Here is a 14,035-nt window from a genome sequence, read left to right as displayed (position 1 = left end):
GGCACAGATTTAGCTATGCGATGACATTGCTGAAAATAAAGCCAAGTGAGAGAGTAAATCTGAACATAAATGATCCCATTTTTGAATTACCATTTACTATTAGTTTGAAAAGGCCCCAAAAACCTATTTTTCCTCACTGAATCAGATGATTTTCAGTGTTCCCAAAAAAGTTTAAGAAAAGCCACAGTTTCTACCTAAATGTTAGCTGCCATATATTTTATTGGAGTGAAAATTTTGTGCAATTACACATTTTCTGGGCTGTTTATTTTTACACTTACAATCTTTTAAGGAGTCAAAATATCCTCTGAAGAAATGTCCATCAAATATCTGTTTCTGTCCTGCGGTTTTTATGATGAAAAATATAGGTGAACTGAAACCATGTGTGATCTGAAGATATGTGTACACTAGACACAAGTCAGCCTGAACATGACACTCTTCCTAACCGGAATCCAAATGCTCAGTGAAATAGATTGACTCTAAGTAACTTTTCATACTCCCACTTCCCACGCACTGCCAGTACCCAATATGAAAGGCCAGGTGAAGGAGCCAGCCCCTCCACACTTAACACTATGTATGTTGTTCCTCTCAAGGGAACGAAGAGGTCTAAGAGACAATGCAAGAGAGGTGTTTACAGGTCAAATGGGATCCAAATACTGGGGCAACCAGTCCAAGCCAGGAAATGAACCAGAGACTTGCAATATGGATATGGATCCTATCTCTGAGAAATGATGCAAACAAGAAACACAGACAAAGTTTGTCAAAATGCAGACATACTTGTCAGGGTTGGAATATGCAAGATCTGTAGTTACATGATTCAAAAACATATGAAGAATATTCTACAGGAGATTTCAGAGGCGGTGTATTTAAGCGTAGGAGCTTCTTGATATTTTTCCTGATTGGTTCATTTGGAGACTTCCTGCTTGCCTCCAGAGCAGACTAAAGGAAGACAATAGGAGAGTCAGACAGCTCTCTCCTCTTTATATACAAAGTTTATTTCTAAATAAAAATATTATATTCTTTTAAGTAGTCTAGTGCTGTAATCTCTTTGCATATTTAAACTCTACCAACAGTCAGGACCTACCCTGGCCTTCATTGTGCTGCATGCAGTTTCCTTAGAGGATGGGTATCTCTCTTTTCCCACCACAAGATCTCTTGAGACACTTGAGACTAAGTATTACAGAGTCCCCTGAGAGAACCCCAAGACCCAGCAGACAACAGCAAATACAAAGAGCCAGTGGAAGCAGAGAACCAGAAACCTACCAACTAGACCCATCTGCCTCCAGACCCCCCAAGAATGAAGTGGACAATGAGACTGAATAGATGCCTGGACCCCGAGGTGCAGTAAATGCTTAACAGCCTAGGCTGTATAGAAGGAAACATGGTAGGGAGGGAACTTACATTACTAAAGGGGAAGGAGGAGAACTCAGCCACTGATCTTTGTTGTTCAAACTTTAAACCAAGCCCATCCTCCGAACAGCATGTGCTTTAGTCTGGACAACTCCTCCTACTGCTGGCAGGTCTCCAGTCAGCTTTCCTAATTTCTAATTTCCATGAAAAATCCTGTATTAATCCAATCCAGTTGCCAGTCTATGACCCTACCTTCCCCAAGCAATAGTACTGAACAGTTTGAAAATGCAGCATGCAGGTACTTGGTCCATGCATTTATCTCCTCCCATCAATTCTTGCATGCAAGATAACATGTGATTTGAACTTCACTGTCCATAGTTCACATTAATGAAAGAATGAAAGCTAATTTGAAGAGTGATTAAAGGCTGGGATGAGGCACAATCTCATGAAGAACATGGTCTCCATAGAAATGTTGACAGGGTTGTTTAATCTTACTATTTCAAGTATATTAAGCAAATACTTTTAATCAACAGATGAACAGTAGCATGCTGTGCTAATTATTTCTAGTAGATGAAGAGAATACTGATTGCAATTTCCTAATCAATTGGTTCAGTAAATGTCTTGTCATTTGCATATTATCTTCTTGAGACAAATATTATCTCCCAGTTCTGCTTCAGTATTTCTGGGTCATGAAACTTGAGAGGTTGCTAAAATGCATTTTATTCATCCCTTGGTAAGATTCCTGTGTTCCACCCCCATGTCCCCAAGAACACAGTAATAGATACAGGCCTTTGAGGGAGAAGTTCAGAGTTTAAGGGCAAGTTTCAAATTTATGATCATGGTGTCATATTATCTGCATTTTGGGGGACCAATATTCCATTGACACCCAGATGTTTACGATTAATAACAGGTCTTCTGCTAACCTTTCTGAATCTAAGAGCTGAACTATGTAGACCCATTCAGAGATACATCCCTCTAAGTTCATTGACCTAAAGCTCAATGAGGCAATCCTGTTAAAGTTTACACTCATTTGTAAAGTTTACACTCATCCAATTTGACCTGTAAACACCTCTCTTGCATTGGTGAGCCAGACAGAGCTGCCAAAAGTTCTACAGGGACAGGTAAGGCTGTGAGGGGCTGCTTCCTACCCATTCCCCCTATATCTCCCAAGGACCAGGAGGGGTGGGTAAGGTGGGTGGGGAAAGGCAAAGAGTGCTCTGATGGCCAGCTGTACAGCTGTGGGGAGATGTTGTGAACCCAGGTCCTGTTAGGGAGGACTCCTTGGAGTAAAAGCCTTGCCAGGAACTCCCAACTTCACCCATGCCTCAGATGGATGAGAGCTTAATCCAATCAGATAATCAACAGGCAGAGAGCTCTGACGAGCAGAAGGGAATGGAGCTGCAGGCAAACTGGAGCTTAGATTCCAAAGTTGTTGCATCTTCCATCACCAGTCACCATTGAGACAGTTTCCCACCTGCCTACCTTATGTTGATTTGGTGTCTTTTTGGTTCTTTGTTTAATTTCATCCTAAGCAGAGGTCGGATCAAAGTGTCAAACTACCATAGTCTTAGGTTACATGTTTCTGCGCATCTGGAGACTTCCCTTCCACAAACTATGCATAACATAATGGATTACATATCACTGCTGTTTTCATGACTGGTAAATGACTCTCTTGACTTCACTATGACATACAGTAATGTCACCTTTGCTCTTGCTTGGATGGCCCAGGCTAGCCAGATCCTTCCAGATCTCAGAACTTAAGCACACCCTGGTAGTACTTAGATGGGAAACACAGAGGCCGGTGATAATAACAAACCACATCGGAACATTTCTTGCCTTGAAAACACTATGGGGTTGGCATAAGTGACCTGCAAGATGACAGCACTTTCAGTACTGATGCAATGTAAGCATCTATCCAATTATGTGAGTTTCTCATTCTCAAAACTTTTGCATGTGAGGATTACTTGGAGTTTATTTTGTGCTTAAAAGCAAGGATTTTTTAAAAAGAATGTTTCAGTTGTCAGTCTGAAAGTAGGGTAAGGAAGTCAGAAGTTGTTCAACAAAGGGTCTTTTAGTTGAAATGAGAAGCCAAAAGGACAATTTTAAGATTTTCATTGCAAATATATGGTCATTATTCAGGCTGCATCAGACAATAGAGAGGCTGACCGAGGCAGAGAGATAAACATGTCTCAGAATGTAAATTTATTAGCTATTGGTACAGTGTTTCTTTCGAGTCTTGAAAAGACATCAAAAGTCAATAATAGCATTAGCTTGTAATAGGCTACCATAGTTTACTGTTTATGACTTAGATAAGATTGAGAGGGGGTAGCTTCCACTGAAAGCATCTTCAGCAATCTTTTTGCAAATCAGGTGTGTTGATACTTACAGATTGTCTCTCTGGGTCCATAATTGTGCAACACTACCATCATAGCCTGGTTTGTTGTGGGGTACTGGTACACTGATTATAACAATTTAACAGTATAACAATCAAACAGGTCCATGATTCAGCTCAGGTACAAGGAAGGAGGTTCAGGGGCCCAGCTTGTGTAGATGGTTTTGGTCAACTTCAACCAAATGCCTGGCAGAAGAGCTCCCTTTTGCAGGCCCTGTGGAACTGTTTTAATTCCGTTTGGGCCATGATCTGCTCGACCAGGTAGGGGCCAGGACAGGGAAGGCTCTGGCCCTGGTTGAGGTCAAACAGGCTTCTTTGGGGCCAGGGATCACTAGCCAGTTGGAGGTGAAAGTTCTTTGAGGGGCATAGACGGTCCCTTAAGTACACTGGACGGTCCCTTAAGTCCCCTGGGCCTTGAAGGTGATTACCAGAACCTTTAGCCTGAACCAGAATTCGACTGGTAGCCACCACAGTTGTTGGAGAATGGGCCGGATGTGGGACTTCTATGGTGTTGCTGTGAGGACCCCGGCACTAGTCTTTTGGCTTGGCAAAGGCGGTAGAAGGCCAGCCACACTACTCTTGTGACCTGAGCTTCCATTAAGAGGGAAGCATCCAGGATCATGCCCCAGTTCCTGGTGGAGTGAGCCACTGATAGCTGTATACCATCCAGGGTTGGCAGATGCTCTTCTTCACTTGGTCCCTTCCTGCTCCATCTTTGAAGGACTGAGCTTCAAACAATCCTGCTCAAGTTATTTCATCACTGCTTCCAGGCAGCTGGCTAATGCTTCTGGGGGAGAGCCAGGATGGTCATCCATTAGGAGGAAGAGCTGGGTGTCATCTGCATATTGATGACTTCTCAGCCTGAACTTCCATACCAGTTGGGCAAGAAGGTGCATGAAGATATTGAATAAAATTGGAGAGAAGACCACACATTGTGGGACTCCGCAAATGAGTTGTCAGCGGCTTGATGATCTCTCTCCTATTGCTACCCTCTGTCTGCAACCCCAGAGGAAGATCAGCCACTGAAAGGCTGTCCCCTGTATTCTGGCATTGGCAAGGCAGCGAGCTAGAAACTTATAGTTGACTGTGTTAAACACTGCTGAGAGATCTAGAAGTACCTGCAGCACTGACCCACCTCAGTCCAGCTGCTGACAGAGGTCGTCATGGAGTACTTTGCATGGAGTATCTCAATTCTCATCATTGTGCATTGCTGAAGGTGGAGGAGCTGTAGTAACCCCACAGGACAGCATCTGGATTCCGCAATGGAAGCACCATGCAGGGGCACAGCTACTGAATGACCCACTACTAAACAAGCCTGGCTGAAGATGCATAGCACCTTCCATCAACAGCATCTGGTTTGCCAATTCTTTCGTTAATTCAACTCAGCAATCAAGCCATGCTGATCCATACTTTTGTAACCTGGTGACTGGATTGCTGCAATGCCATCAGGCTGCCCTGATATAGACAACCCAGAAACTACAACTAGTCCAGAATGAGGCAACCTATCTATTTGTCAGGGGCTAGCAAAAATCTTAAAAGACGATACAGTAAAAGTGCTACACTCAATATGCCAGCAAATTTGGAAAACTCAACAATGGCCACAGGATTGGAAAAGGTCAGTTTACATTTCAATCCCAAAGAAGGGCAATGCCAAAGAATGTTCAACCTACCGCACCATTGCACTCATTTCTCATGCTAGCAAAGTTATGCTCAAAATCCTACAAGCTAGGCTCCAGCAATGTGGACCAAGAAGAGGCAGAGGAACTAGAGATCAAATTGCCAACATACGCTGGATCATGGAAAAATCTAGGGAGTTCCAGAAGAACATCTACTTCTGCTTCATTGACTATGCTAAAGCCTTTGATTGTGTGGAGCACAACAAATTGTGGCAAGTTCTTAAAGAGATGGGAATACCAGAGCATCTTATTTGTCTCTTGAGAAACCTATATGCAGGTCAAGAAGCAACAGTGAGAACCGGGCATGGAATCAGATTGGTTCAAAATTGAGAAAGGAGTTCGGCAAGGCTGTATACTGTCGCCTTGCCTATTTAACTTGTATGCAGAGCACATCATGAGAAATGCGGGATTAGAGGAGTCACAAATTGGGATCAAGATTGCAGGGAGAAATATCAACAACCTCAGATATGCAGATGATACCACTCTAATGGCAGAAAGCGAAGAGGAACTAAAGAGCTTGTTGATGCGGGTGAAGGAGGAGAGTGCAAAAGTTGGTTTGAAACTCAACATCATGACTTTTGAGATGTTTTGAATTGGCAGGGACCTTTTAAGGGAGATATTTGGGTGTGCTATTTTATTCTAGAAATCTTTTAAACTGTTATTATAAATTTCCTCAAACTGCAAGAAAATGTGTGATATAATGTTGAAAGGAAGGAAAGAAGGAATATTTATTACTGAGAATCATTTATCCTGTGTATGTGAGATATATTTTGTGGAGTGAAGTTCAATGGTGAATATCTTCCAAGAATGGCTGGTATAAGAGAGAACTCAGAAGCCCCACCAGTTTAGCCTCTTTCTTACATGAGATCATTCAGGTCCAGAGGTTTGTGATTTACCTAACACAGCATGACTCACTTCCACTTAAAAGTAAGTCTTCCTCTGCTGCCACCCTGGGGAATTGGCCTGAGCAGTTGCAGCAATATTTTCTGAGACAACCTTCTTGTCCTAGGTGCTTTAAACAGTTTTTATTACATTTTCAACACCAGCAAGCCCCCATCAATTCACAATCCAATTAAATTCATTCCCCACTGCTTATGATCTTCAAACAAAATCATAACATATTTAAAACTCCTATTTATAAGCCCAATCAGTTGCGGTTGAACTACTAAATATCTGTAGGGCATGAAGCCATATTTCTAAGCAGAGCTGGTGCCTAGTAAAATGAGAGCTATTTTAAGCTGAAATGCTACCGACTGGTTGTTCTAGGATGATAGATGAGTTGATGCTGCTAGGTATCAGAAGTCTCAAAATAATCATATTCCTTAGGGAAGGAACTCTTTTGTTAAGCCATTCCTCAATAAAGAAATGAAGCATGTGGCACTTCTCCTTTTTCACGAATCAGAGCAAAACAAAAATTCTCCCCGAACTCACAGAAAGTGCTACACTCATCTTGGTACATAGTGGATAGTATTTGATTCGTTTTTATTTATTTTAAAACATTTTCATGCCACCTCTGCACTCAGTCAGACTCCACAAGGTGGCCAACATAAAAACATTCAACATTAAAACAAAATACTTTTTCAACTGGTAACATTCAATCAAAACCACAGAAACACACAGCAAAAGACAGTCTTCAGGAGCAACTCCAAGTACAGCACATTGCAGTAATCTGAGGTAATCTGAAGTAAGATGGAAGCTGCTTCTTTGACCATTTTTAATATTTACTTTAAGAGGACTGGACAGATAGATCTACAGATATATGATTCTATGTTGTGTCTTATGTTTGAACTGTTTCAGTAAATATTATATAAGATTGCTGCATAACAGAAAATGCTTAGGATACATACAATACCTTCATGTGCCTCAGAAGGGTGTAGTTCATCTGTTAATTAATTAATACAACAGATGAGTTTTAGTGTGTCGGTGTGTCATGAAACCTCAAATGAGTAAATGGCATTCTTAGTGTTAAGAATGTTATGGTCATTTTCACATCTTCACCCCCTGCTCCCCCCCCCCCCATAAAGAACTGATTTGGTATAATGCTCTGACAGCTTTAAACTACAGAATATTTCACAACTGATAAATAAGTACTACAGAAGACCAAAGGTTTGGGGGCAGAATTCTGAGAGAACTGTGACTGGCCCAAGGTCTACCAGCTGGCTGCATGAGGAGTAGTGGGGATTCAAGCCCAGTTCTTTAGTTTAGAGTTCACTGCTCTTACACTAATATACCATTCCGGCTCCTAGCCACTACACTACACTGAAAACCACCAACCTCTCTTAGGAGCTAAATAAGTCCATGCCAATAATAATACATTCTCTAAATGTCAAACTACAAATGTTTTGCATATATGTGGGTTGTTTTTCCTTCACTACACAGTTAACTACACATAACTCTGTATACGGTATTGCAATATAATTTCCAGGAGGCAGGAAGTGATTTACATTCTCAGATATTCCAGCCACCTGGAGAATAGTGTGTCCTGTCCCTTCAACAGAGGTTTGCTATGATGTTCTTCAAAAGGTAATATTTACATCCCTGCCATGAAAAGCTTCAGCTGTCCATTTTCACACACTAAACCTCCCCTGGAGAACACATGTTCTGTTTTTGTCAGCTGGCAGCCTCTCTCTTGGCTCACATGTGATTAGCAAGATGGTCTTCTGGTCCATGCCAAATAGAGACAAACAGTCTAAGATTCTTTTCATGACAAGGCTTAATGTCACAGTTCAAAGTAAATCCATCGTTTTAATTTCAGTGGTGTTTAGCATGTCTAACTTCCACTGGATTGTGCCTTTTAGACATTATTTTGTAAATAAATATGTATGTGTGTGTGCGTGTGTTTCTGCATGCCAATCTACCAACTAAATTTAAATTCTAGAAATGTGGTATCTTCAATTGTATCTATCTTAAAGAAGATGGAAGGTAGGTCACTGTGCATTTAAAAATAGCCATTCTATCTAGAAATCATCATGCTGAGAGATCAATAAGACTGCCAGTTCATGTAACTAGTAGTGAAAGAAATCCATTGCAGATGAAACATTCAGATATCATTATTGAACCTGTTAATTTTGTCCTGGCCAAGCAAGGGATAAAGAGGCTGCACACCTAAAATAGCCACTGTAAATTGCATTTCTGTTTTTTTTAATAACTTTAGATTGGGTGCAGTCGGCCACAGGAATACAGAATTGCAACACACTGACTTGAATACTATACCAGGTGATGTGACACACCAAGTGATCATTCTGATTGAGAAGAATGAACCATTTTAGCTAAAGAACTCCTGATCTCAGATAACCATTCATGCTGGACGGCTATAACATGTTTCACAATTTGCTGACTGTGCCATGAAAAAGGTGGTTGCTTCATTTCTGCAGGCACATAATGGATAGGAACTGACATCATCCAGGCCGATGGGCACTACAAAGCTTTTATTGTGCTGTAATATATCATGAATGGTTACCTTAAAAGCAAAAGGATAGGAGCAACATTCCATTGTCCCACTGATACCTAGCATAGCAAACGTTTCCTTGAATTTGGTTATCTTTTGCTAAAAAGAACAAACTCTTGCTTTTGCATTAGCAGTAGCTCTCTTTCTTGAAATTTTTTTTATAAAGACACTCACATAAGATCCCGTTGCTAAATGGGCAATCTCTGAGAACAATAGTGCTAATAATGCTAATAGATCTGACTGTATGAACCTGGGTTTATGGCATCATCTATTTTAGATGAGTGAAGGAATCACAGAATCGTAGAATTGGAAAGATGGTCATCTACCATCTACCATGGTCATCTAGTGCAACCCCTTGCAGAATGCAGGAAACTCACAACTACAAGTCTGTAGCTTGTGGGTGCTCCTAGACCCTAGATGCTCCTAGACACTAGAGAACCTGTTTTGACTAGTAAGCCAGTTGAGTAGGTTTGCATGGGAATATACAACTGGTACATGCCCCAATTACATCTAGATTAGGTTACTGCAATGATCTCTGTCTATAGACTGCCCTTGAAAAGTGCTCATAACCTGTACAGAATGCTGCACTCAATTTGTTTTTGGGACCAATTCAAGGCACTGGTGTTGGCTTTTAAATCCTTATATGATTTGGGGTTATCACACCTTAAGTGGTGTCTATTCCCATGCAAACCTACCCAGCTGTTAAGGTCATCATCTAGGATTGCTGACTTCCATGTAGGGCTTAAAGTAAGGTGACCAGATTGTCCCGCTTTTGGAGGGACATCTGGGGGCACCTGGCAAATTGTACTTATGTTGAAATTAAAAAATATATATTAAAATACTATTTTTGTGTTCTATGAAAATTTTTGTTGCTCCATATAGACCACATTTTTAATCAAGACCCCCCCCCCCCGCCCCCGGTCAATGTTGTCCCGCTTTACCAATATTAAAATCTGGTCACCTTAGCTTAAAGAATTATAATTTAGCTCCAGATGACACAAATGACCACCCCTGGAGAAGATCGCTGTTTTGAAATGTGGTCTTTATAGAGTTATAGCTCACTGAGCTTCCTCCCTTTCCCCAAATCCCATTGTTCACAGGCTCCTCCCACAAAACCTGCCAGAATTTTAAACTTGAGTTAGCAACCCCATCATCTTTTGAACTCTCCTCCAGGTGCCCCTGCTTTTGAAATTAGATATGTAGTAACTTGAAACAAAACCTTCTCAGCCATGATTTAAAAACTATGGAACTCTGTCCCTATTGATATTCCTCTTTCCCCTTTGCTCATTTTTGTCTGCCAGTAGATGAATTTTATTTTGTTCCATCTGACATTCCTCCAGTGATCCTTCTTTCTTGCCCTATGTCTTCCTGACTCTGAAGTGGCAATTGGCATTACCATGGGCATGTTAGAAAGCACAAGACAAAGCACTGGTTTATCCCTTCCTGCCCTTTCTCACACAATCTACCTAAATTTGCAGAATCAGCATTGCTGTCAGATGGCCATCTAGCCTGTGCTTAAAAACCTCCAAAGGAAGAGAGACCATAATCTCTTGAGGAAGACTGTTCCACTGAGGAACCACTTTGTCGGGAAGCTCTTCCTAATGTTCAGCCCTAAACTCTTGTGATTTAATTTCAATCTGCTGGTTCTAGTCTGACTTTATAGGGCCACAGAAAACAACTACACAACATCCTCTATATCACAACTCTTCAAATACTTGAAGTTAGCTATCATATCCCATCTCAGTCATCTCCTCTCCATGCTAAACATATCCAGCTCATTTAAACTTGTTCCACCATCTTCAGTCCCCTCACCATCTTCATTGTTTTCCTCTGGATATGTTCCAGATTATCAACTGTGGTGGATTAATGGTCTGATTCTGTAAAAGATAACTTCTTATGATCATAAAGGCATAGAGAAAAAGACTTGATGGTACTGTGAAAACTGCTTAATCTATCTTAGACAACTGTGTGAAGCCATGGCGGTGTCTGTAGGGAAGCCTCACTTCTCTAGGAAGTGACCGCTAGGCTTAGTGGCATTTCCTTTCTTGACTTCAGGTGGTTCAGAATTTAGCTGATGGTTGCTATAAAAACAAAGACCACTCAGTTCATCAAGTTGCTGGTTGGGTTTGGGCTTTTTGTTGTATATAATAGGGATTCCTTCACTGGTTTGATTTGGGCCTTTCACAAGAACCTATTTGCTCAGTGTAGTTTGGAGCATATGAAAGACATTAAGAATCATGGTGAGCCTCCCAAGGTGCTGAAAAAAAGCTCAGATTTCCATAGCTTCCCGCACTGAAAGATCCAAGCCTGTTGTCCCTACTGCTTTAGATAAAACACCCTTGACCCTAAGGCTTACAAGTAGATGACACTATGGTACTGGCAAGGTCTCCTTGGCATACTTTATAGGTGTGTAGGCAATGAAAAATAAGAAGCACTTACTGAAGAAGGTCTTAAAAGGTGCTATAAGATTTTTTTATGAGGGTTTTTAAAATGGGGTTTAAGATGTAGGGATTTTTTTCATGAAGTTAATGGGGGTTATTGTATTTTTGCTCAAGTAATAAATCCTTGTTCTTGTCTGGATGTGTCCAGGTTAGCTTTACCTAGTTCCGTGCTGAAGGTCATACATCACTTCAGAGGTGTGAAGGCACAAGTGGTTCATATTGTTGAGTTGGGTATGTACAGCAGTCACAACATTATGGCTACAAGTCAGATGGGAATATGCATCTGGTTGTAGTTCAGTATAGTCGCCATCAAGTACTGTGTATTTGGCTGATTCATTACATTAACTGTATGGGACCATTGCACATATGTCTTTCTCATACATAACTATTAATTAAATATAAACACATTGTTGCATGTGCTTTCTCTATGCGGGGACCACATTCAGTTTAAATACTCATCCCTGTAACTTCTCAGTCTCATTCTAGGACTATACACATTTCAGATAAAAGTGTTTAAGAGAGTCTCCATTTTGACAACCTGTTCTAATAGAACTTCTGTTGGGTCACAATACACTGCCTACTGTATATTCCTGGAGGTTCAGGTCCTAATTCTGAAACTAGGAAAAAAGAGGAATTAGAATACCTTCAAATGAATTATTTAATGTCATTTAGATGAATATATGCTCTGAGTCATGAGTGGTAGATGAAGGAGATTTCATTTCTCTGAATATCTGTCCAATTACTGAGGAGGCATTTAAAAAGGATTGTCACCTGCTTTTGGCTCCTACCAAGCAACAGTGGAGCTTTATGTAATAGTGACATATGGTGGCAAAAGAGCTAAATGGTCCTAACTTCTGAGGGCTATAGCACCCTGTGAGAAGTATGTTAGGGACCAGCTGCAAATATCTAGCTATTTTTCCCCATGGCCCTGTAGGGGTAACTGAGTCCATGTGGATTTGCTGTAGATGCACCATGGTCAGGAAACACCATGGTAAGGTGTTTCCTGACTAGAAAGAGCCACAATTTGTTCCTCAAGTAAAGTTTGTGGAATGCACATCTGGATACCATGTGTTTATCACACAAGAGGCCTATGTCCGACAGGACCTATTGGCTACAAACATCCAGAAGAGGAAATATTCCAGATCCTATCAGACCTCCCCCCACCAGTAGTACTTCCACCTTCGTGTAATCAAGTTTCAATTTGTTAGCCTTCATCCATCCCCAAACTGCCTCTAGGCACCTGTTCTCAGTTGCCATTGCCTCACTGGGATCTGCTGGAAGCATGTGATACAACTGAGTGGCATCAACAATTGTAGATGGCCTCTTCCAGTGGCTTTATGTAGATGTTAGAAAGGGTGGAGAACAACATGGAACATTGTGGGGTCCCATAGGCTAGAAGACAGGGGACTGAGAAGCAGTTTCCAAGCTTTTCACTCTGAAGTAGGACAAAAACCAACATATAATGGTGCCTCTCCATTCCAACCCTGGAAGGCAGTCTATAAAGTCTAGATAGTATCAAAAGCCACTGAGAAGTACAGGATAATTAAAAGGATCACATCCTCCCATTCATCACCTTGTGCAAGTCATCAAGCAGGGCAACCAAGGCCATCTCAGTCTCATACTCAGTCCTGAAACCTGATTGGAATGGATCCAAACAATCTGCTTCATTCAGGAACACCTCAAGTTACCCAATTACCCAGCCACTACTGCTCAAGAATGATATTTCAGATTGGATGGTAGTTATTCAACTATCCTGTGTCTAGAATAGGCACCCCCTTTTGGGGGAAGCATTTATTGTTTCCCTGACCACCACCACTCCTGGCAGGTTTAAGCAACTAGGAAGGTCAAAGGTCATACAGGCATTTGGTAGGTTTCAAATTTCCAAGAATCCTGTCAACATACTTGGGCTGAATAAGCTAAAAGGTATCCTACACATCGGGCAATGTCATGACTAATGCAGAGCCAAGCTGAAATGCATGTGAGAGATTGTATCCACAAAATGCTGAGCCAAATGACTGCAAAATCCCAGCAGACTGTACTGATACCTCCTCCCCCACCATCCAGTTGATGTATCACCAAGTATGGTGCAGGGCATAGCTGGGAGAAGTTAACTCCTTTCCCAGCCAGTCAGGTCTCAGTGATACATGCCAGATCAGCAATCTTTCTCATCCAGAATTAAATCCTGGATGGTTGCCATTTTGCCTGCAACTGACCTGGCATTTAAAAGAAAGATATTATAGCCCTGTTTGCAAGAAGAATCAGAAAGGGTAACTGCCTGAAAATGCTCTTTCTGTGTATCTGGCTTGTTTTTCTTTCTAAGTCAGTGGACGTAAAAGGGTATAACTCTGTTTAGGACTGCAGCATAAAAACAATTTCTAATTTCAGCAGAAACCATTCTTGAGGACACAAGGGCTGAAAATAAACACATGAGTCACAGGATGAAAAAAAAATGAATCACTTGTCGAAAAGGTCACAACGGTGTATGAAACATGTTCAAGAATGACTCAGGTTGCCAAACACCAAGAGTATGTAAGGCCTGACTCTCAGATGGTCTCATTACAGAATAAAGGACAGAATGATAATAAGAATGTGTAGCCAGTATGACAAAAAGTGAACAAAGTTACCAGATTAAGTGATATGATTTTCTCATATTATATAAAGAGCAGAAGATCAAAGGAGAAAGTCTGTAGGGATCTGAAAATATGACAAGGATAATTAATTGATGTTAGAG

At 41.2% G+C, this 14,035-nt stretch overlaps 1 non-coding gene across 1 annotated transcript; it reads right to left on the bottom strand.

Moving 5' to 3' along the window:
- Positions 1–12,204: 12,204 nt before the first annotated feature.
- Positions 12,205–12,326, bottom strand: LOC143845297 (small nucleolar RNA SNORA5). The gene has a single exon (XR_013234351.1). It is a non-coding gene; the product is annotated as a small nucleolar RNA SNORA5 (small nucleolar RNA).
- Positions 12,327–14,035: the final 1,709 nt, after the last annotated feature.

This window comes from Paroedura picta, chromosome 9, assembly GCF_049243985.1.
Source record: "Paroedura picta isolate Pp20150507F chromosome 9, Ppicta_v3.0, whole genome shotgun sequence".
NCBI lineage: Eukaryota > Metazoa > Chordata > Lepidosauria > Squamata > Gekkonidae > Paroedura > Paroedura picta.
This window is presented reverse-complemented; position numbering and strand designations above follow the sequence as displayed.